The sequence below is a fragment of the Vombatus ursinus genome, unplaced genomic scaffold (genome assembly GCF_900497805.2).
Source record: "Vombatus ursinus unplaced genomic scaffold, bare-nosed wombat genome assembly UNPS02009994.1, whole genome shotgun sequence".
Lineage (NCBI taxonomy): Eukaryota > Metazoa > Chordata > Mammalia > Diprotodontia > Vombatidae > Vombatus > Vombatus ursinus.
In genome coordinates, this window is record NW_020949772.1 from 6,202,220 (window position 1) to 6,223,228 (window position 21,009).

General features: G+C 43.9%; 1 protein-coding gene across 4 annotated transcripts in view; it reads left to right on the top strand.

The window, feature by feature from the left end:
* PITPNM2 (phosphatidylinositol transfer protein membrane associated 2) overlaps nucleotides 1-21,009 on the top strand; it is a 256,108-nt gene that overhangs the window by 41,666 nt on the left and 193,433 nt on the right. For all 4 annotated transcript variants that reach the window (XM_027853474.1, XM_027853476.1, XM_027853475.1 and 1 more), the window contains exon 2: nucleotides 15,522-15,629. The gene's annotated coding sequence lies outside the window, so the exon portion shown is untranslated. The remainder of the gene's footprint in view (nucleotides 1-15,521; nucleotides 15,630-21,009) is intronic.

The window sequence follows — 21,009 nt, forward strand, 5'->3', positions numbered from 1 at the left end:
TAGAGACATCTCGAGTTGTCACCAAACCAGGGCTAGGGCTCATCAAGTTAAGAGGTTCCTTCTAGAGCTCTTGAGCTTCCCAAAGAGGACATGCTTGATAATAAACAGTAAGCTCGAGCTGTCATCATTGATGATAAGAACATGGGGTCACAGGAGTGGGGCTCCATATGGCTCAGTCACCTGACTATCTGTCACTGGTGTGTGGAAGGAAGAGTGAATGGGGGCACAGCTCACTTCTGTATCAGCCGGGGGGGATGGCTTGCCTGACTTTCTAGAGCATAGAGAGTGAGCCAAGGGATGGATTTTTGAGTGATGCTGGTCCCTGGAGCTAAGACTTGATGTTGGTGCTAAGTCACAGTGTTTCTGGAAGGGACATGTGTTTGACAATCCTTACCGCATCCAGTAGCCAGATGGTCTAAACAACCAATCAGTGGTGCGGTATGTAAATATTTTCAATCATTACCATGGCGCCGTTGTGTTGACATAAAAGTGGATGAAGTATAACTTGGGGGATGTCGCCTGCTCTCACTGCTGGGGCCTGGGCCAAGCTGGACACCCAAGCCCTGCCCGACGTGAGCTCTCTGGATGCAGGAGAGAGAGCCTTTGGGGTAAGTTACATTCTCAGGCTTGTTTTTCTTTGCCTGGCCCTATTAGCTGGGGTTCTTCTAGTGACTAGTCTTTTGGCCACTTCCTTTCATGCAAAAGAGCAAGCCCTTCGTCACCCTCCTTTTTCTACCCACCTGTAGTTTTTCCATTTTGACCTTTTTTACTGTGACCGAGAAAATAAAGAAGTTTCTACAGACAGGAAGACTGAGGTTGACTTATGATTATGGCTCTGGTGGTTACTTGCATCTGTCTTACCTTCTCATCCCAGTTAAGGACCAGCCCTTTTCTGTCTCCTCTTCCCTCCCTACACTCTCCGCCTGGGCAGGCTCGTAACTTGGACTAGCACCTCTCTACAGACAATTCCTGAATCTGTATTTCCAGCTCTGACCTCAAGACCTGCATCTCTGCCCTGTCAACTGACCGGGATGTTCCACCTCTTTCCATTTACTAGTGTTCCTTTCTTCTTAAAACTCCTTTGGATGACTTTGTCTTTACTTTATATATATTTATGTTTGCTTACCAGGTCGTCCCTCCCTCAGTGAACTCCAATGGCTCCCTATTACTTCCAGGAACAAATACAGAATCCTCTCATTTAAAACTCTACAAAACTTGGCATCTTCCAGACCCATCTCCAGATCTTCTTCCATCCTGCTTTCCTCCACATACGCTTCGATCCAGATATGATGTCCTACTTTTGATTCCTGGAATGAAATGCTTCATTTCTCATCTCCAGGCCTTTGCATGGGACTGTCCCCCATTTCTGGAATGTGTCCTCTCTGAGACTGACTTCTGTCTCCTCTGTACATGCCTTATATGTTCATGGTTATTTACACATTGTCTCTTCCATTAGAATGCACACCCCATGAGGGAGGGTACTGTTACTGCCCTGTTTTGCATCCCTAGCATTTAGCATGGTGACTGGCACATAGTAGATGCTTAATAAAGAATGAGTGATTGTTGACTGACTTGTGTACGTGTTGTACATATCCCCCCAGTAAGCTTCCTGAGGGCAGGGACATCTCATGTTTATCTTCGTATCCTGAGCACTTGGCCCAGTACCCATCACACACTAAGTGCTTAATAAATGCATCTTGAGTGGCTATATGGAAATATGTTTTGCATGACTTCATGTGTATAATCAATATCGTATTGTGTACCTTCTCAAGGGGTGAGAGAGGGGTGGGAAGGAGGGAGAGAATTTGGAGCTCAATTTTAAAAAATGAATGTTAAAATGTTTTAAATGTACAATTGGGAAATGTTTAACAAAATAAATAAAAGTATATTAAAATGTGTGTTGATTGATTGACTTTAGTCAGTTGTTTATGGGGGCATCTCCATCTGGATATCCCACTAACACCTCAAATGCTGTTGCTCCAAACTGGGCTCATGATCCCCGCCCCACCCCCACCTTCCTCCTCTTCATTTTGCTATTTCTCAGAAGCAGCACATTCACCATGTCTCCTGTGCCTGAAACTTGAGTGTTACATGCTGCTTTTCCCTCTTCCTCTCCTCGCCTTTCCAAGCTGTCACCACTTCCTTGTGATTCTGTCTCTGGATCGTCTTTCACACTCATTCCTCTCCTTTGTTCCTCCTGCTCCGTCCTAGAGCAGGCCTCCCATCACCACCTGCCCGGACTAATGCCATGTCGGCCTTATCACACCTACATATTTAGGTCTTACTGCTTCTACTCTGTCCCCTTCTAAACTCTCCTTGAGTTTCGCCCCTGCCAGACTCCTCTTCCTTCCAGCTCACATCTTGCCCCTGCCCAGAAATCAGACATGGCTTGTTATTCTTGGTTCCTTTAAAGCTCAGCTCAAATGCTGCTGCTTCCATGAAGTCTTTTGGGATTCCACCCTGCTTCCCTCCCTTCCCCAACCTATTAGTGTCTCCTTTTAGATATTTCCTTATATTTGTTTTCTCTCGACTTCTATGTGTGTCTGTTGGCAACCTCAATAGAATACAGACTCCTCGAAGAAACCATCTCTTTAATTTTTGTTTTTGTATTTTTGATCTCTAGTATGATGCCTGGAACATAGTAGGTACCTAATGGCAGAGGGGAGGAATAAGCATTTACTAATTGCCAGGCACTGTGCTAAGTGCTTTCTGCAAATATCTTCTCATTTGATCATCACAACAACCTTGGAAGGTAGTTGCTATTATTATGCCCATTTTTCAGTTGAGGAAACTGAGGTAAATGACTTGTCCAGAATTACACAACTGTCTGAGGCAGGATTTGAACTCAGGTCTTCCTGACTCCAGGCCCAGCACTCTATCCAATTAATAGATATCTGTTGATTGATCGACTCCTTGCCTGCTGAGTAAAGTTGACACTTTCTTGCCTGCCATGTAAGACTCTACATCATCTGTTAGTACCTGAGCTTTCCAAACATTTCCCACATTATCTTCCATGTAATCTAGGATCAGGCCATGGCTCTCTGTTCTTTGTTCTCTCAAAGGCTTTTCCCTGTGTCTGAAATGATCTCTCCCCTGTCTCTCTCCACCTCTCCCATTCCTTTGCATGCTGTTAGGTCCTTCCCTGCTCTGGCATTCCAAGCTTTTTCTAGTTTAATTGAGAGGTAATTGACTGGATTTACAGGTGGCCCAGCCTGTCTGCTAATCTACCAGCAGCAGTACAGCCTCTCAGAGTGGGAGAGGATGGGGGTGGGGCACAGACCTGCCCAGGACCTAGAGTCCCCTCAGCTCATGCTTCTACATGAAGAGCTCTCCCCAGTCCTCTTGTTCTGCTCCTCAAACCTCATCAGGTGCTTGTCTTGCACTTCTCTGATATCCTTAGCTTGTAATGTTTTCTGCCACCTTTGCTGGGATAATATTCCCCACTACACTGTAAGCTTTAGGAGGGAAGGGGCCGTGTCTTATTCAAAGGGCATTACCTTTCTTAGTACCTGATGCAGTGCTGTGCACACAAGAGGCATTTACTAAATATTTTTGGTTGATCTGTCAACAAGCATTTATTAAGCTGCTACTATGTGCTGGGGCATATCAAAAAAGCAATTCTTGTGTGAATGAATGAATGAATAAATGAATGAATGGATAAAATTTGGAATGGGAAGAGAAAACTTTGGTGACATAATTATTTGTCATAATAATTAATTGTTTCTTATTTTTACCATCAGACTACAATCTCTAGGAGGACAAGAAATGAGACTTATTTGTATCTTTGTATCTCTCATACCATTTATAATAATAACTTACAGTTATATAGCACTTTCCCCTCAATAACTCTTAAAGATAAGTACTTTTTAGAATGGTATTTAGAATGGTATTTTAGAATAAGTATTTAGAATGGTATCTTTTTTTTATTATTACGTTCTCTGCATTTCTAAATATATGCCTTTCCCATCCCTTACCTGGTGAGCCATTCCTTGCACCAAAAAATAAAAAAGAGCAGGTCAGCAAAATTAACCAAGACATCAATAGATTCTTACAATATATGCAATGCCTTATACCCATAGACCTCCACCTCTTCAGAGAAGGGAAGGAAGTGCATTTTCCATCTTTACTAGAGTTAGACTTACTCATTCTGATTATAGAACATCATTATCATTTTTATTAATATTATTAGCTCTTTCCAATTACATTGTCATCATTTTGTATATTGTTTTCCTGGTTCTAATCCCTTCATTCTACATTAGTTCATATAAGTCTTCCTGGGCTTCTCTGAATTCATCATATTTGTTTTTTTCTATTGAAATGCAAGTTACTTGATACTAGGGATTGTTCATTCTTTGTATCCTCTGTGCTTAGCACTTAGTAGGTGCTTAGTAAATGCTTGCCTACCACTGCTAGGTCTATATACCAAAGATAAAAAAAGGGGTGGGGGGAGGACCTATTTGTACAAAAATATAGGAGCTCTTTTTGTGGTGGCTAAGAATTGGAAATCAAAGGGATGTCCATCAGTTGGGGAATGGCTAAATAAGCTGTGACATAAGATTGTAATGGAATATTAATATGCTATAAGAAATAACAAGCAGGACAATTTCAGAAAAAACCTGGAAAGACTCACATGAACTGATGCGTAGTGAAGTGAACAGAACCAGAATAACGTTGTATACTGCAACAGCAATCTTGTTCGATGAAGAACTGTGAATAAGTTAGTTATTCTCAGCAATACAATGATCCCAAACAATCCCAAAGGACTAATGATGAAGCATACTGTCCGCCTCCAGAAAAAGAACTGATATTAATTGAATATGGACGGAAGCATGCTATTTTTCACTTTCTTTTTTCTTTTATTCGAGTCTTCTTGTACAAAATGACTAATATGAAAATGTTTTACATAATTGCACATGTATAACCTAAAGAATTTAATTGAATTTATCTAAATTTAATTAAATTTATCAACTACAAAAAAATGCTTACTGATTGATTCTTATGGCACCTTAGTATTCTATTACATTTGCGTGGTAGTGGTGTATTACTATTCCCCTTTTAAAGATGAGGAAACAGGCTCGGAAGGTTAAGTGATTTTCTCGTGGACACACAGCTAATGAGTGTCAGAGCTGGAAATGGAACCCAGGTCTTCCTGGCTCTTACTCTACCATGCTGACTCCTACACAGAAAGCACTAAATAAATATTAGATAATTGATTGAATGAATGAATAAGAAAAAAAGCCCAAGATTTCCCTCCAAGTCACCTGGAACTAGAATCATTCTGATCACATACATTGTGTTGCTCATCCATGGGTCCTCCTTTTGGCCCAGAGTGGAACGATCTCCATTTCCTCCCCTCTTTCTGCAGCTGGGCAGAATTGGGGAAGTTTGTTTGGCTTGCTACTGTTGTTCTTTCTATTTACATTGTTGCAGTTCATGTGTTACTTTCTTGGTTCTATTAATTTCACTTTGTATCAGATTATGAACCACGCTTCTCTGTGGCGATCCTTTACATTGTTTCTTAGCACATAGTTAGATTCCATTATATTCATGTACCTTAATGTTTAGCCATTCATTCCTCAGTCCATGGGCATCTACTTGGTTTTCACTTCTTTTGGATTATAAAAATGCTGTCATAAGTATTTTTATATATCGAACCCCCAGATTTTTCAGAGTAAATTATCATGCGGGCCTCTCCCATTTTGTACACATATACCTTTAATTTTTTTGAACCACAAAATAGGCCTTTCCATTTATCCCTTATTCAGCTCTGCCCATCATTCTAACCTGTTGAAATCCGTTTGGGTCCTGATTCTCTTCCAATGTGTTAGTTTTGGGTTATCTACTCATGTGATCAGCATGCTCCCCTCAGTGGCTTTACATTAGACTGTAAAGTGCCTTGAGGGCAGGCACTGTCTTTTGCCTCTTTTTTTTAAAAAAAATCAATTTATTTTGATTTATCAACAATCACTTCCATAAGCTTTTGAGTTTTTGATTTTTCTCCCCTTCCCTCCCCACCTCCTTACCCAAGATGGTGAGCAATCTCATATAGGCTATACATATATATTCTTATTAAAGATATTTTTACATTAGTGATGTTGTAAGTAAGAATTAGAACCAACAGGAGGACTTTTGCCTCTTTATGTATCTCCAGAGCTTACACAGTGCCTAGAGCACAGTAGGTGCTTAATACATGTTTACTGGTTGCTTGATTGTTCTTAAGCCATTGATAAAAATCTCAAGCTATAGTTTTCTCTGGAGGTGGCATTGACTTTGTATCAGACCTTTGGGAGGAACTTGAGGACAAACATGCCATTCTGAACTTTGGCAGAGAAAACTTTTACATTTTGTTAGTGTTTGTGTTACTGTTTCTCTGTTAAGCCTAATCGGGAATTAAGTTCTTGGTCACTGTGAACTTAGCTGAACACATCATCCTTCAGGACCCCGGTGTCCTAGGACATTGATTTCCTTTTGGGATACGTGAGCCCAGGGGCACAGTCAGGGGGTGTTTTTCAGGGCCTGCTGCTGTATTTTGTAACTTTGTCCCAATGTTTTAAGGAGGAAAAAAAAGAAAAGTAAAAATAGCCCAGCAGTTCTGGGAAACAATGCCAATGGGAGAACCCATGGGGACAGAAGCAGAAATAGAAGTGACTTCGTTCAGATTCCTTGGAATTCTGGGGGGCTGAGGAGCCCCTAGGCCCACTCTGGCTAGGTGGCTAGATGTCCAAGCCCCCAGTCATCTGGAATCATTTTGGGAAAGACCTGAGGAAACTTAGGTCTTGTTATCTCTGCATCGCTCCTGCTGAGTCACAGCCCCAGTTGAAAAAAAAATTGTTGTAGCTGAGGCCAAGAGCTGCCTTAGCTAGAGGAGCAGAGTTTGAGCCGCACCAGAGCTGGGTTCAAATCCTGCCTTTGGCACTATGGTTGCTTTTTGGGGGGGAGGGGTTGTCAAGAAAAAGTAATCCCCCAAAATGTTTAAAGACAAAAAGTTTATCTTTCCAAAAACTTACCTTGTGGTTATTGGTGATTTTTTTTTGCACGCGTGTAATAATAATAGACTTTCTCCTCATTATATAATCTGTTATTCTGTATACCAGACCTTGGTAACTTGTCAAAAGTTTTTAGAACCCAGCTGTGTCGACTCCCAGCAACAGAGAGCTGCTGCCTCTCCCTCATAGTAAGGATTAGTCACTCTGTACTTAGCTAAATTTAACTTTTTCTCATCCAAATGATATTTCTGTGGGGTTAGGTCTTTACATAACGTTACCAACTGCCTTATGCTGAGAATTTCTCCACTTTTTGCCAGATTCTGTAGGGCTAGGGGAGAGGGTGTGTATGTGTGTGTGTGTGTGTATGTGTGCGTGTGCACGCATGTGTGTGCGCGTGCATATGTGTGTGCATGTGTGTTGTGCACCTGCATTTTGTATAAGTGTGTGCATGTGTGTGTATATGTGCATGCATGTGTGCATGTGTGTGCGTGTGTGTGTATATGTGCATGTGTAAGTGTGTGTGTGTGTGTGGACTGTTCCATGCCTGAATGAATCAGTCCCTATTCCTCTCATCTTCCTCCTCTACTTGCTCCCCTCTGCTCCTCATCCTTTTATCACTGTATCCAGAGTGAGAAAAGTCACTTCCTGCAGCCTCCTAATGGTCCTCACTAATGCACAGGGCGAGGCTTCCCTGTTCATCCCGAGGCCTCTTATCTCCCATCTCTAAGGGTTATTCTTGCCCCCTTTGGTGCCCTTCTGGGCTTCTGAAAGGAAAGCTGAGGTTAAAAGCAGAGAGGTTAGTGAGAAAATGAAGAGATGAAAAGAAAAAAGGAATGAAGAAAGAATGAATAGAAGAGGTGAGAGAAGAAGGCCAAGTAACCTCTCCTGCCCCCCCCCCCCATGCAGCCCGGTCAGAACCTAGTCCTAGCCCACTAGTCCTAGGGAGAGTAAGCTAAGAGTCTTCTTTTGTACTTCTTAGCTGACCCCCACCCCACCTACCACCCCCCCAACCCCAGAGATCCATGGACGAGACAGAGCTGCAAGGATCCCAGCCCTTAAAGAGAGAGAGAGAGCTTACCTTTTATCAGGAGGACCCAACAAATACATAGCTAAGTATATGGGACATATGTGTAAAATGAGCACATGGTCATTTAGGGGGTTAAGTGCACTAGCTGGTGGGGGAGGGGATTAGGAAATGGCTTAAATAGTAGAACTGTGAAGGAAATGAGGGGTCTTCAGAGTACACCTATCTATATCTATGTATTTAGTCTAGGGGAGGAAGAAGAGTATTCCAGGCTTGGGGGTGGGTGGGTGTGGGGGAAATGTCTGTGCAAAGGCAGAGAGGCAGGAAATTGCATTTCGTATGTGAAGAACAGCAAGAAGGGTCAGTTTGGCCAGACCAAAGTATGCCTGGAGGGGAGTGATGTATAATAATGAGCAGCTAGGTGGTACAGTGGGTAGAGCACTGGACTTGGAGTCAGGAAGACCTGAGTTCAAATCTAACCTCAGACACTGACTAACTGGGTGACTCCAGATGAGTCACTTAATCTTGATCTGCCTCAGTTTCTTCATCTCTAAAATGGGGATAGTCATAGCTTCTACCTCCAGGGTTGTTATGAGGATCAAATGAGATTACATTTGTAAAGTTCTTTGCACACCTTAAGTGCTGTATGAATATTATGATGGTGGTGGTAGTAGTGCCTAGAAAGGCTGATTGAAGCCAGGCTGTGGGTCAAAGGGCTTTAGGTACCAGAGATTGTCATATAAAATCTTGGCATCTCAATGTCTAGCATCAGATCTGGAATAAAGTAGGTATTTAATAAATGCCAAATTCCACTTGCAGGTAGTAGGCACTTAGTAAATGCTTGTTGATTGCTTGTTGCTAAGAACCTGGGACTATATAATGCTTATACCCATTTTCACCAGCCTAGGAAACTTGTTGTACCCTGATCCATCTTTTTTCTTTTTTAAAAGAAATATGTATTGATGATAACTTTTGATTTTGCATGACCTACATTTCCCAGTGTATCCTTACCCCTCTGTTTCAAAGAGCCATCCCTTCTAGTAAAAAATAAAAAGAAGAAAAAGAAACAGTCTAACAAAACTAAACCCATCAGCCAGGTCTGACACTATACGCAGTTTTCCATGCCCTTAGTCCCCCACCTCTGCAAAAAAAAGGGGGGGACAGGGAAGTTTCCCTTCCTTGGGGCCAGGCTCAGTCATTTCACTTTTCTCGTAACATCCAATTTCAATTGTTTTGTTATTGTTCTTTCTGTTCACATCATCCTCATCAGCACGTTTGCTGGTTTCTTGATTTCCCCTTCCTTCCTTTTGCATTATTTCCTATGTTTTCCCTCAGTTCTCTGAAGTCATAGTCAGTGGGCTTTGTTTTTCCATTCAGTATCACGCCTTTACGATCAGCTACCACAACTTGTTTAGTCATTCCCCAGCTGTCCATCCATCATTTCCTTCAATCCTTATGCTCTCATTTCTAGCCATTATCCCCACTCTCTTGCTTCTCTTCCATCTCTCCTTGTCTGCTGCTTCAATACATTGCTATGACTGTCCATTCTCCTTATCTGCTTTCCTGCTCCCCACAAACCGGTCCGCCCTCACTTGATCCTTTCATCTCCAATAACTGCCATCCCATAGCTTTCCTCCCTTCTACAATAGGTATCTTCATTTCCTCTTCTCTCACTCTCTAATTCTCTGCAGTCTGGTTTCCAACTTTATCATCCAATTTTCTGCCCTCGCCAGACTTTGACAACTAGCCAAATCTCTTTTTTAGCCTCTTTTCAATCTTCAGTTTTCTTGGCATCTTTGAATGAAGCCTTTGACACTGTTGATCACCCTCTTCTCTTTGATACCCTTTTGTCTCTGGGTTTCTATGATGCAAATCTTTCCTGGTTCTCCTTCTACCCCATCTTCCCAAGGGTCACATCCACTAAAGGTGGGTGTACTCCAGGGCTCTGTCTTGGACATCTTCCTCTATTTCGCTGTTTCACTTGATGATCTCCCATTGTTTTAGTTATCATCTCTTTGCTGATGATTCTCAGGTCTGCTTATCCAGCCCCGACCTCTCTCCTGATTTCCAGATTCATCACATCTTCAACTTCCTATCAGACATCTCAAAGACATGCTCAATTCAGTGTGTTCAAACCTGAATTCATTATCTTTTCCCCTAAACTATCCCCCCTTCCCAAATTCCCTATTACTGGGAACCACCATTCTCCTGGTCACATAAGCTTGAAATGGAGGTGTCATCCTCATTTCTGCTCTCTCTCATCCATCCCTCATAACCAATATATTGCCAAGTCCTATTGATTTTACCTTTGTAACATCTCTCCCATATGCCCCCTTCTCTCTGATACAGTCACCACACTGCTGCAGGCCCAGACAATTGCAGTCACCCCCTGGTTTCCCCACGTCAAGGCTTTCCTGTCTCAACTCCCCACTGCATCCATCCATCCATCTATTCACTCAGCTGTTAAATCAGTCATCCTAGCGTATGCCTCCGCCATGATACCCCGTATGAAACAAACTTCAGTGACTCTCCATGGCTTTCAGGATTAAATGTAAAATCCTCTGCTGGGCGTTTGGCAAAGTCTTTCGTGACTTGCCGCTCCTCCCTTAGCAGTATTCTTACACTTTACTCCCCTCCATGTTCTCTTAGATGCTGTGACTCTGGCCATCTCTCAACTCCAGACATTTTCTGTGCCTGTCCCATGTGCCTGGAATACTCTTCCCTCCTCATCTCTTCCCCAGGCTTCCCTGACTTCCTTCAAGTCCCAGCTAAAATCCCACCTTCTATGAGAAGCCTTTCCTGATTCCTGTAAATGCCTAGTGTTTTCTTTCTGTTGATTGGCTCCACTTTATCCTGTCTACAGCTTTGTATAGAGTTTGTTTTTGCAGGTTGTCTCCTCCATTAGACTATGAACTCCCTGGAGGCAGGGACCGGTGTTTGCCTTTCTTTGTATCCCTAGTGCTTAGCACACTGCCTGGAACATAGTAGGTACCAAATAAATCTTTATTTCCTCCCTTCTTTAAGGTATTGCAGATTAAAAAGTAAACAAAGATCTTTGCCAAGACCCTCAACAAGATTTGATTATAAGACAGTGAGACAAACTGTTGAACAGTCAGGTCATGATTTATATCTGTCCCCACAGTGAGTCTTGTCCCCTTCATAACTGGCCACCTTGGAACCTGGCCATTACTCCAGTGATGACACCAATGGTTAACAGTTTTGAGGCCCACTTTGCAGAGAAGAGCTTTCTGCTTTTGAGTTCTCTGAAAATCACACGAGACAATTGTTTTACATTTAATCTGTGCTGACAAACTCAACTGGAATGAATGATTGACAGTTTCATGTCCAGTTGTCTTTTGTGTTCTTCTCTGTATCCTGAAAGGTTTCTGTCTGCTAATGATTATTAAGTTCATAATAATAAAACCATTAAAAAATCAAATGGACTGCATAGAGAGGAAGTGAATGCCCCTCATTAAAGATCTTTTGGGGGTGTGTTGTATGGAAAATAAACAGTCTTGTGCTCCTCAGGTCCAGGCTGGACTGGATGGTCTCCAAGGCCCCTTCCAGGGCTGAGATTCTCTAACCCTCTCTGGAAATGGCCTTAGTGCCCAGTATGGCTCAGTTTTCATCCCCAGTAGAATGTTGGCTTCCTGAGGGTAAGGAAGGATAGTTGGGCATTTTGTCTTTGTCTCTAACACCTAGCATGTACTGTTGTGTCATTTCAGTCATGTCTGACTATTTATGACCCCTTTGGGGTTTTCTTGGCAGAGGTACTTGAGTGGTTTGCCATTTCCTTCCATCTCATTTTACAGATCAGGAAACTGAGGCAAACAGGGTTAAGTGACTTGTCCAGGGTGTCACACAGCTAAGAAGTATCTGAGGCCAGATTTAAACTCAGGTCTTCCTGACTCCAGGCCTGGCACTCTATCCACTGCCACCTAGCTATGCCTAACACCGGACATAGCGCCTGGTTTATCAGAGGCTGGAAGGGACCTTACCCCTTAACACGCAGATGAGAAACCCCTTAACATGCAGATGAGAAATCTGAGGCATAGAGAAGTTAGGTGACTTACCTAGGGCAACCCAGATTTTTCTGCCTCCAAGCCCAGCCTTTTCACCAGTGAATGCAGTACAGATGTTAATGAATCCTTATTGAATTGAATCAAACATGCTACCTCCCAGTTTGCTTGCCCACCTTCTGTAATTCACTTATCTCTGAATGACATTTGACTGTTCCCAAAATGAAACCTACCCCATGGGAAACATTTCAGAAAATGCTTTGAAAGCAGTTCCTGAGGGGGAAAAAAAAACTGAGCGTCAGTGAGGTGTGTGTGTGTGAGTGTGCACGCGCGCAACCTCTCAAGGAGATTGCCTTGGAGGGGATCCTTCCCAAGGCTTGTACATATAGAGCTCAAGGGGGCCTTTGGGATCATCTCATCTTACTCATTTGTCATTTTACCCATGGGGGAAACTGGGGCTAGGAGGTCACATGACTTGCCCAAGGTCACACAAGTAGTAAGTAGCAAAGCCAGGATTTGAACCCAGGACCTCTGACTCCAAACCCAGGGTTTGTTTCAACACCTCTTTTTTTGAATGTTCCACATGAGTTGTGATGTTTGTTAAATCAGTCACTTTCCTTTAGTCACTCATCAAACTGGCTTAAGTTGTTAGTTAGTTTTTCCTGTAGCTTTTGCGTGGTTGATATGAGTCAACGGTACGAACCTGCTTTGCACAGCCTGCCAGTGTCTAAGGCTGTATTCAGGGTGGGCATGTCACATCAGGAGTATTTGGGTCTGTTCTGGGCGCCATGGTCGAGGGATGGCCAGACCCGGAGGCTGTGCCCCTGAATGTGAGGATGTTTGGCCTGGAAAACAGGGGGCCCTGCTGGCTGTCCTCAAGGATCCCAGGGCCATGGTGTGGAGGATTAGATCACTCTGCTGGGCCCCTGTTGCTGGAGGGTGCAAAGGGGCAGATTTCACTTTGGTGTTCCAGTCTTGTTAGGCCTTCTTCTTTTACTCTGTGTACTCTGCGGTTGCTGTTCTTTGTATGTGACTTTCCATGTGCCTTTCACGGGCTGTCCTCCATGCCTGGAATGCTCTCCCATCTCCTCTCAGCCGCCTCCTGGTTTCCTTCAAAAAGTGGCTCAGGTCCTACCTTGCTCAAGAAGCCAACCCTCACACCCCGGGTCCTTCCCTCTGATATCACTTCCGTTTCATCCCGTCTGCTTTTTGTATGAAGTTAGCTGTCTGTGTGTTCTCTCCCCTCCTTAGACTACGAGCTCCTGGAGAGCTTTGTTTCCCCAGAGCTTTCTATCCACTGGGTCACCTAGCTGCCCCCAGCACTGGGCACAGGGCCTGGTTTATCAGAGCCTGGAAGGGGCCTTCGAGGTCATTGAGTCCAACCCCCTTAACGTGTGGATGAGAAAACTAAGGCATAGAGTAGTTAGGTGACTTAGCTTTGTATCTTTGTATCCCAAGAGCTTAGCCCGTTGCCCAGTATTGGTTATTTTGTTCAGTCATGTCTGACTCTTCATTACCCCTGTGGATGCCAGTATTGCCCATGCATGGGGTTTTCTTGGCAAAGATACTAGAATGGTTTGGTATTTCCTTCTCTAGTGGGTTAAGGCAAACAGGGTTAAATGACTTGCTCAGGGTCACACAGGTAGTAAGTGTCTGAGGTCAAATTTGAACTCAAGTCTTCCTGATTCCAGACCCAGTGCTCTATCTGCCGAGCCACCTAGCTGCCTACCCAGCACATAGTATGTGCTTAATAAGTGTGTGTTGATTGGCTTGATATCAGGGAAAACATTCTCTCAGTGAAAAGAATGAACTGTTCTGAGAGGTGGTGAGCTCCCCCATCGAGATACTGGAGTTCTTTCAGCCCACCTTGAGAAAGACCCCTTTGTTGAATGTGATGGGGAGTGAGGAGACTTGTTCAATTCTGGGTTGTTCTTGAGCCCCTGAGGCTCCTTTCAGCTCAGAGATCCCATGACTAGTTTATCTTCCTCCTCTGAACTCCTACTCTCGTGACTCTGTCTCTACCCTTCATTTGGCAATCTCTCCTGCATTGGTGACATCTCTCCCATTATTGTTAGGAACTGGTATTTATTTAAACCTCATTCGATGTCAGTCTCCTTTCACCTGTTTGCCTTTGGTTGATCTCCCACACTGGCACTGCAGGCTCCCAGAGGGGGAGGGCCCCGGGTTTCTGCCTTCTCCTAACTTCCAAGGCTTTAGCCCAACACAGTAGGTGCTATCGCAGGTCAATCTGCCTGCCTTCTAAGAAAGATGCACACTCCCTCCCGTTCCAAATACTGTGATTCTATGACCTCTCCCCGAAGAACTCTACCCAGAAGCTGCTAGGTTATTCAGGTTCCTATCTGATTTTTGGATACAGGCACCCAAAGAGGCTTTTTGTGTAACTGCCCAAAATAAAGAAGCAAATGAGCATGTTGGCTGAATCCCCTTGCATGGCCCATGCCAACCAGGAGGTGTTCCAAGTGGTGTTCACAGGAGAGGAGGAGGCGGTGTCAGGGACAAGAGAGTAGGGGAGGGAAGGGGTGGAGGATGGTGGTCTCTGGTGGCAACAGGAGCTGTTTTGGAGAATACTAATGAGCCATAACAATAACGGGCTTTCTCCAGCCCTTTAAAGTTTTCAAAAGGTTTAACAGGCTTTCTTTACACGAGCCTCTCAAAAGCCCTGTGAGGTAAGCACTTAGATACAGGGGTGGGGAACCTGTGGGCCTTGAGGCTACACGTGGCCTTCTAGGTCCTCAAGGGCAGCCCTTTGACTGAATCCAAACTTCACAGAACAAGTCCCTTTCATAAAAGAATTTGTTCTGTAAAACTTGGACTCAATCAAAAGGCGGAACCCGAGGACCTAGAAGGCCACATGAGGGCTCGAAGCCCCAGATTTCTCACCCCTGGCTTAGTGGCTGGAGTGCTGGGCCTCAGGCATTTGGACAGAGTAGTAGCTGAAGGGCTTAACTTGGAGTCAGAAAACCTTAATTTTTAATCTTACCTCTGATACTGACTATATCTGTGTGACCTTAAGCAAATCACTGGATTTCTCTCAGCCTCAGTTTCCTCATCTGTAAAATGGAGATAGCATCTTCCTCACAGGATTATTGTGAGGCTCAAATAAAGTTTCATGTGTGACACACACACACACACACACACACACACACATACACTCACACACTAGAGTACTTTGTGAATCTTTAGAAGACTATATAAATGCCAGCTAGCTGTTATTATTTCCTCATTTGTAAAATGGGGGCAGGGGGTATATCTGCTTCAAGAGAGACATATGGGGGTCTATTGATTTCCCACTCAAACTCACAGAAGGTAGTGTGCCATAATAGGTAGAGTGCTGGGCCTCAGTTTCCTTATCTGTAAAATAAGGGAGTTGGACCCCATGGCCTCCAAGGCCCCTTCCAGTTCTAAACTGATGACTCCATGATCTGATAATGCTGACTTCTTTTACACCTTATTTCTCTGTTTTCTCTCTAGGATGTCAGCATATGTGTGCCAAACCATCCAACCTTCACTGCAGCCAGAGGCTTGTCCTCATCTTTTGCTCATGAGTGACAGGGGTGACATTGCAGGTGGGCGGTCCAGGTAAGGACTTTTGGGAAAGTAAGGGGGAGGGGCCTTTAAAGTTGCACCCCTGGGGCTAAAAGGGGCTCTGAGGATCTCTGGGCTGGCTGGGCTTCAGAGTGGGGGGGGCACTGTTTTTTGTTCCCTTCCCCCCTTCACCTGAAGTCTATCTTGGTCCTGAGGCAGGCCGGTCACAGAGTGGATTATAGTTATTGTGAATTCGCTTCTCCTAGACATTGACTTCCCCTTTCTAAATAGGTGGGCATGTGATTTTTTGTCTTTGACTACCTTGTGTGAAGAGACCTTCTCCCCACCCTTCCCCCTCAGGGTTCTGCAGGGCCCTGATATTAGTCAATCTTTTGATGTGTGGGAGAGTCAGAGGCCCACTGAGGTCATTGGGATATTCCTCAGACTGTTTGATCTTGTTCCTCAGCCCATACTTCTCTCTTTACACACACACACACACACACATGCACACACACACACACACACACACACACACACACACCTTCCAACTAGCTAAGCCAACAGCTTTCAATTTGAAGATTAATGGGTCTGAAATCAGAACCCGGGATTGTCTCCTCCCCCTCCCCCTCCTCAAGCACAGGCAGACATTTCGTTCTAGGATATAATAATATGTTGTGTTTGTGCCTTCCTTGGTCCTTAACTTGGCTCCTCTCATGTTCATGATTTCAGCGGCTCTTTATGGGGAATGATCATACCCATTGTATAGATGGGGATACTGAGGGGCTGAGAGGGGAATCCACAAAGTCTGTTTTTAAGATCATAGATTTAAAACAAAGCTAGAGAGAAAGTAGATTTTTGTAAATTAATAATTAAATTAAACCAAAAAGAAAATTAGATTAGGACCCGGGTCTTCTGACACCCCAGTTTGGGGACTCAGGATGCCTTAGTCATAAAGAAGGGGGGAAGTGGCTGACTTTTCAGAGGCTTTTAGCTTTTTTTTTGATGGGAAACTCCCCACAAGTCTCAGTGATAGGTCCTTGACTTCCCGTCTTGGAAACAAACATTTTTTCTCATCCCTGGATCTTAAGGAGGAAAAATAAAACTCTTGAGACAAAAGAGAACAGTTTTCCTTTTTCAAGCTGAGTTTTCTTCCAACTGTGAGACCCCATGATCCTGTGAAAATATGATGGAGTCTCTGTTTCCTTCCCTAGATGCTGATTGTGCCTTTCCATCACATCCCTCACAGAATCTGGGCTTTGCCTCTCTCCTGGCCTCTGGTCTAGCTTTCCTCTCCTCCACACCACTGCCTCCACAGAATGTAATGGTAATATAATTAAGATTAGCAATGATTATTATTTACAAGACAAATACACAAATATTGGTGTAGCACCTCCTCTGGGACCACATCCCCAACCCACAGTCACAGGCTGCATTTGGAGGGGGTGATTGGTGTCTTGAGATTCAAAGGGTATATTCCATGGGCTCACACTCCTAAAACTTGAGATCATGAGCCCTCACCAGTGAGTTTTCTTTAATAGTCAGCAAATAGACCCAAAGTAAAAGTATTTATTAAGATTGCATAGCAAAATCCTGGGGCACACACTCCTTAGTTTCAATGGGAAGAGTACACATTGAGGTAACATTGTATATATAGAGGAAACATGTGTCTAAGGCAACGCGTGCCTCAGGTACTGCAGAGTTCTCATGCTCCTCTATTCCTGGTCCCCTTGCTGTTTCTACCTGGAAACAGTGTAATTGCTGTGGGGGTTGCTCAGCAGAGCTCCTTGAGCCTAATTCTCTCTCAAGCTCAGGTTCCAACGACCAGGTATATTTCTCCCTTCAATCCACAGTTGACTCTCTTCTCTGCTGCCAGGGGTCATGCTCCTTGAAGCTGTTTCCTGCCTCCAACTCTCCTTGGATTACTGCAAGAACTCACGGCCCAGGGGGAGAGATGCAGAAAGACTTTCTGCCTCATTGTCCTCTGGTAGAGGCAAGGAGGTTACACTGTCTATAAAACTCCCTACATCAAACTCTTGTTTTTTAACTGTCTCCAGGGATTGGCAGGCTTAGTTTTTTGTTTTTACTTTCCCCCCGATAAACAAGCATGTATTAACTCTCCTTCCTGCCTCCCCCAATGAAAAAAATAAGCAGAACAAAACCCTTGTAACAGCTATTTGTAATCAAGCAGAAACTAATTCCTGCATTGACTATGTCCAGAAATGTATGTCTCATTTCTCGTCTCAAGCTGATCACCTCTCTGTTGATCAGTCAATCAATCAACATGCCTGCTGTATGCACTGAGCCACATGCAGTGGCTGAATGGAGGATGGATTGGAGTGGGGACAGACTTGAGGCAGGCAGACCCACCTATACCTATTGCTATAGTCCAGGAGTGAGGTGATAAGGGCCTGCACCAGAGTGATGGAAATGTGAGAAGAGGGAAGGGTGCGTATTAGAGAGATGTTGCAGACATACAATCGATGGGCCTTAGTGACTCATGGTGAATGACCTCAATTTTTTTGGTAATATGTAGGCAAAGATCTTAGCTGAGAGGCAGGGAATTAGGGGAGCCCTGGAAGGTTTGAGGAGGGATGGAAAGGTTTGGAAGAGTCACTGTGGAGAAGGAGATAGTGACTTGATAAGGGAGGCATAGTAGGATTGCTTCACAACAGTGAGGGCCCAGTTGAGGTTGTGTAATGTGTATTTGTACTGAACTCAGCCAGAACTGTTGTGTGATTTTCTCCATCTTTATTCAGCAGCATGTGTCAGCAAAGGTGACAAATGGTAGGAATGTTTCAAGGCTGATGCTTGGCAGGGCATAACCTTCAAAAATTTTAAGGGGACTAGGGACTCAGTGTAGAGTTGAATTAGTTTATTAAGGAGTCAAGATGAGGAGAAGAGGAAACAGTGAGTAGTGCAGGGAAGATGGCCTGGGAAAAAATTGAGGGGTCAAGGGATTGGAGGTTGTGGATGAAGAAGGTTTGGTAAGGTAGGGCAGAGGGAGAAGTGGAAAGCCAATAGGTTGTGGTTGGATCAGGGGATATTAGGATGTGGGTAGCATGTTACAACATGGGTCCTTTGGAATCATCGTTGAACACTGAATCAATCAGTTTTAAGTCTTTCAAACTTGTCTTTAAAATGTTGTTTTTGCATAAATTATTCTCCTGGTTCTGCTCACTTCTTTTTGCTGCAGCTCATACAAATCTCCCCAGGTTTCTCTTTTTCCTCATTTCTTACAGTGGAATAGTATTTCATTAGATTCTTACATAACAATTTACCTATTTGTCATTGTTGTTGTTCAGTTATATTCAGTGCTGTCCTACTCTTCATGACCCCATTTGGGGTTTTCGTGGCAGAGATACTGGAGTGGTTTGCTATTTCCTTCTCCAGCTCATTTTACAGATGAGGAAACTGAGGCAAACAGAATGAAGTGGCTTGCTCAGGGTTACACAGCTAGTAAATGTCTGAGGCCGGATTTGAACTCATGAAGATGAGTCTTCCTGACTCCAGTCTATCCACTATGGTGCTACCTAGCTGCCCCCATTCCCCAGTTGATGGGTACTCCTTTAGTTTCCAGTTCTTTACCACTATAAAAAGAGCTGCTATAAATATTTTTATACATATGGGAGCTTTTCTTCTTCCTTGGATCTCTTTTGGGTAGAGGCCTATTTGTGGTATTGCTGGGTCAAACACTATTCAGAGTTTAGTTACTTTTGGGGCGCTGGACCAGTTCCAAGCTCCACCAACAAAGTGTTATTGGGCCTGGTTTCCTGTAGACCCTCCAAGGTGCCGTTTTCCTTTTTGTCATCTTCGTTAATCTGATGGGTGTAGGGTGGAACTTCAGAGTTCCTTTAATTTGCATTTCTCTAATTTATCGACTCTCAAACTCTGAAGTCTCAGGATCCCTTTACACGCTTAAGAATTATTGAGGACTCTACTCCCACCCAAGAGCTTTGGTTTCTATGCTTATGTCTATTGATATTTACTGTATTATAGATTAAAATGTGTTAATATTATTATGAATAGTTTTGACCTCATGGATTTCCTGAAAGGGTTGCAGGAATCACCAAGGGTCCCCGACTCCACACTTTGAGAGCCACTGGTCTAATTACTAGTGATTTGGAACATTGTTTCCCTTCTCATTTTACCTGCACTGGTTTGGTTTTGTTTAAAGTTTTATGTCCTCAAAATTGTCCACTTTATCTCAGGCTTAGCTTTTTAAGGCTGACGAGGGGTTAATGTTAATCTTGGATCAGCCAATGCTGGCTTCCCTTTCCGTTCGATCAGAGACTCTCTCTCAAGCTGCATAAAAGGATCACAGGAGAAAAACAGTCTCTCTACTTCCTTAGTATATTAATACTTGTTTTTTTCAGTTACATGCCCCTTACTATAAACCAACTGAGTTGGGGGGTATCAAATCTTTCCCACCATGAGAGGTAATTTTTTGGGGAAAGGCACCAGCAAGTGGAGAGGTCAGGACATTCCTTCTGTGGAACATCATGGATTTAGCACAGGAAGATACTGTAGAGGTCATCTCATCCTGCCTCACCTCCTCACCCCCTTCTTATCTTCTAGAGGAGGATACTGGGGCCTGGGAGACGAGGAGTGAGTTAGCTGCCTAGTGCCTTACAGGTAGTAGGCTGCTGAGTTGGGATTAGATGATGTTATTCCAGTGGGTTTTTTCTTTCAACAAGTTCAATAAACATATAAGTGAGTGAATGGTTGAGTGAAAAAGCATTTATTAAGCTTTACTACGTCCAAGTTCTATGCTAAGCACTGGAGATACTTGTTAAAAAGGAAGCTGGTTCCTACTCTCAGTGAGCTCACACTGAGCTGAGGGCTAATGGAAAGGAACATGGTGGAACCCCCCCACTCCAGCACTGATGAGCTGGAGTGAGAGACTTGGTGAGAAAAATAGAAAGGGGAAAAAAAAGGAGAGAGAGACAGAGAGAAGGAATTCGAGAAATAAAATCGGAACACACGGTTGAGCTTTCTGCTCCCTGCCGGAGATGCTTTTAACAACCAGCAAGAAGCAGGGCAGGATGTGCTAGTGTCTTTGACCCATGGGACCACAAAGCAGGGAGAGTCAGAGGGTGAGCAGATTGATGCTTTTCTCTCTCTCTGTCTCCTCTTTCTCTCTCTATCTCTCTGTCTTTCCCCCCCTCTCCTTCTCTCTCTTCTTTCTCCTCTCTCTCTCTCTCTCTCTCTCCTCTCCTCACTCTTCTCTCTCCTTCTCTTTCTCTTCTTTCTCCTTCTGTCTCCCCCTCCTCCTTCTCTCTCTCTTCTTCTCTCTCTTCTTTCTCTTCTTCTCTCTCTCTTCTTCTCTCTCTCTCTTCTTTCTCTCTTCTTCTCTCTGTCTCTCTCCTCCTCTCTCTCTCCCTCTCCTCTCTCTCTCCTCTCCTCTTTTCTGTCTCTCTCTCTCTCCCCTCTCCTC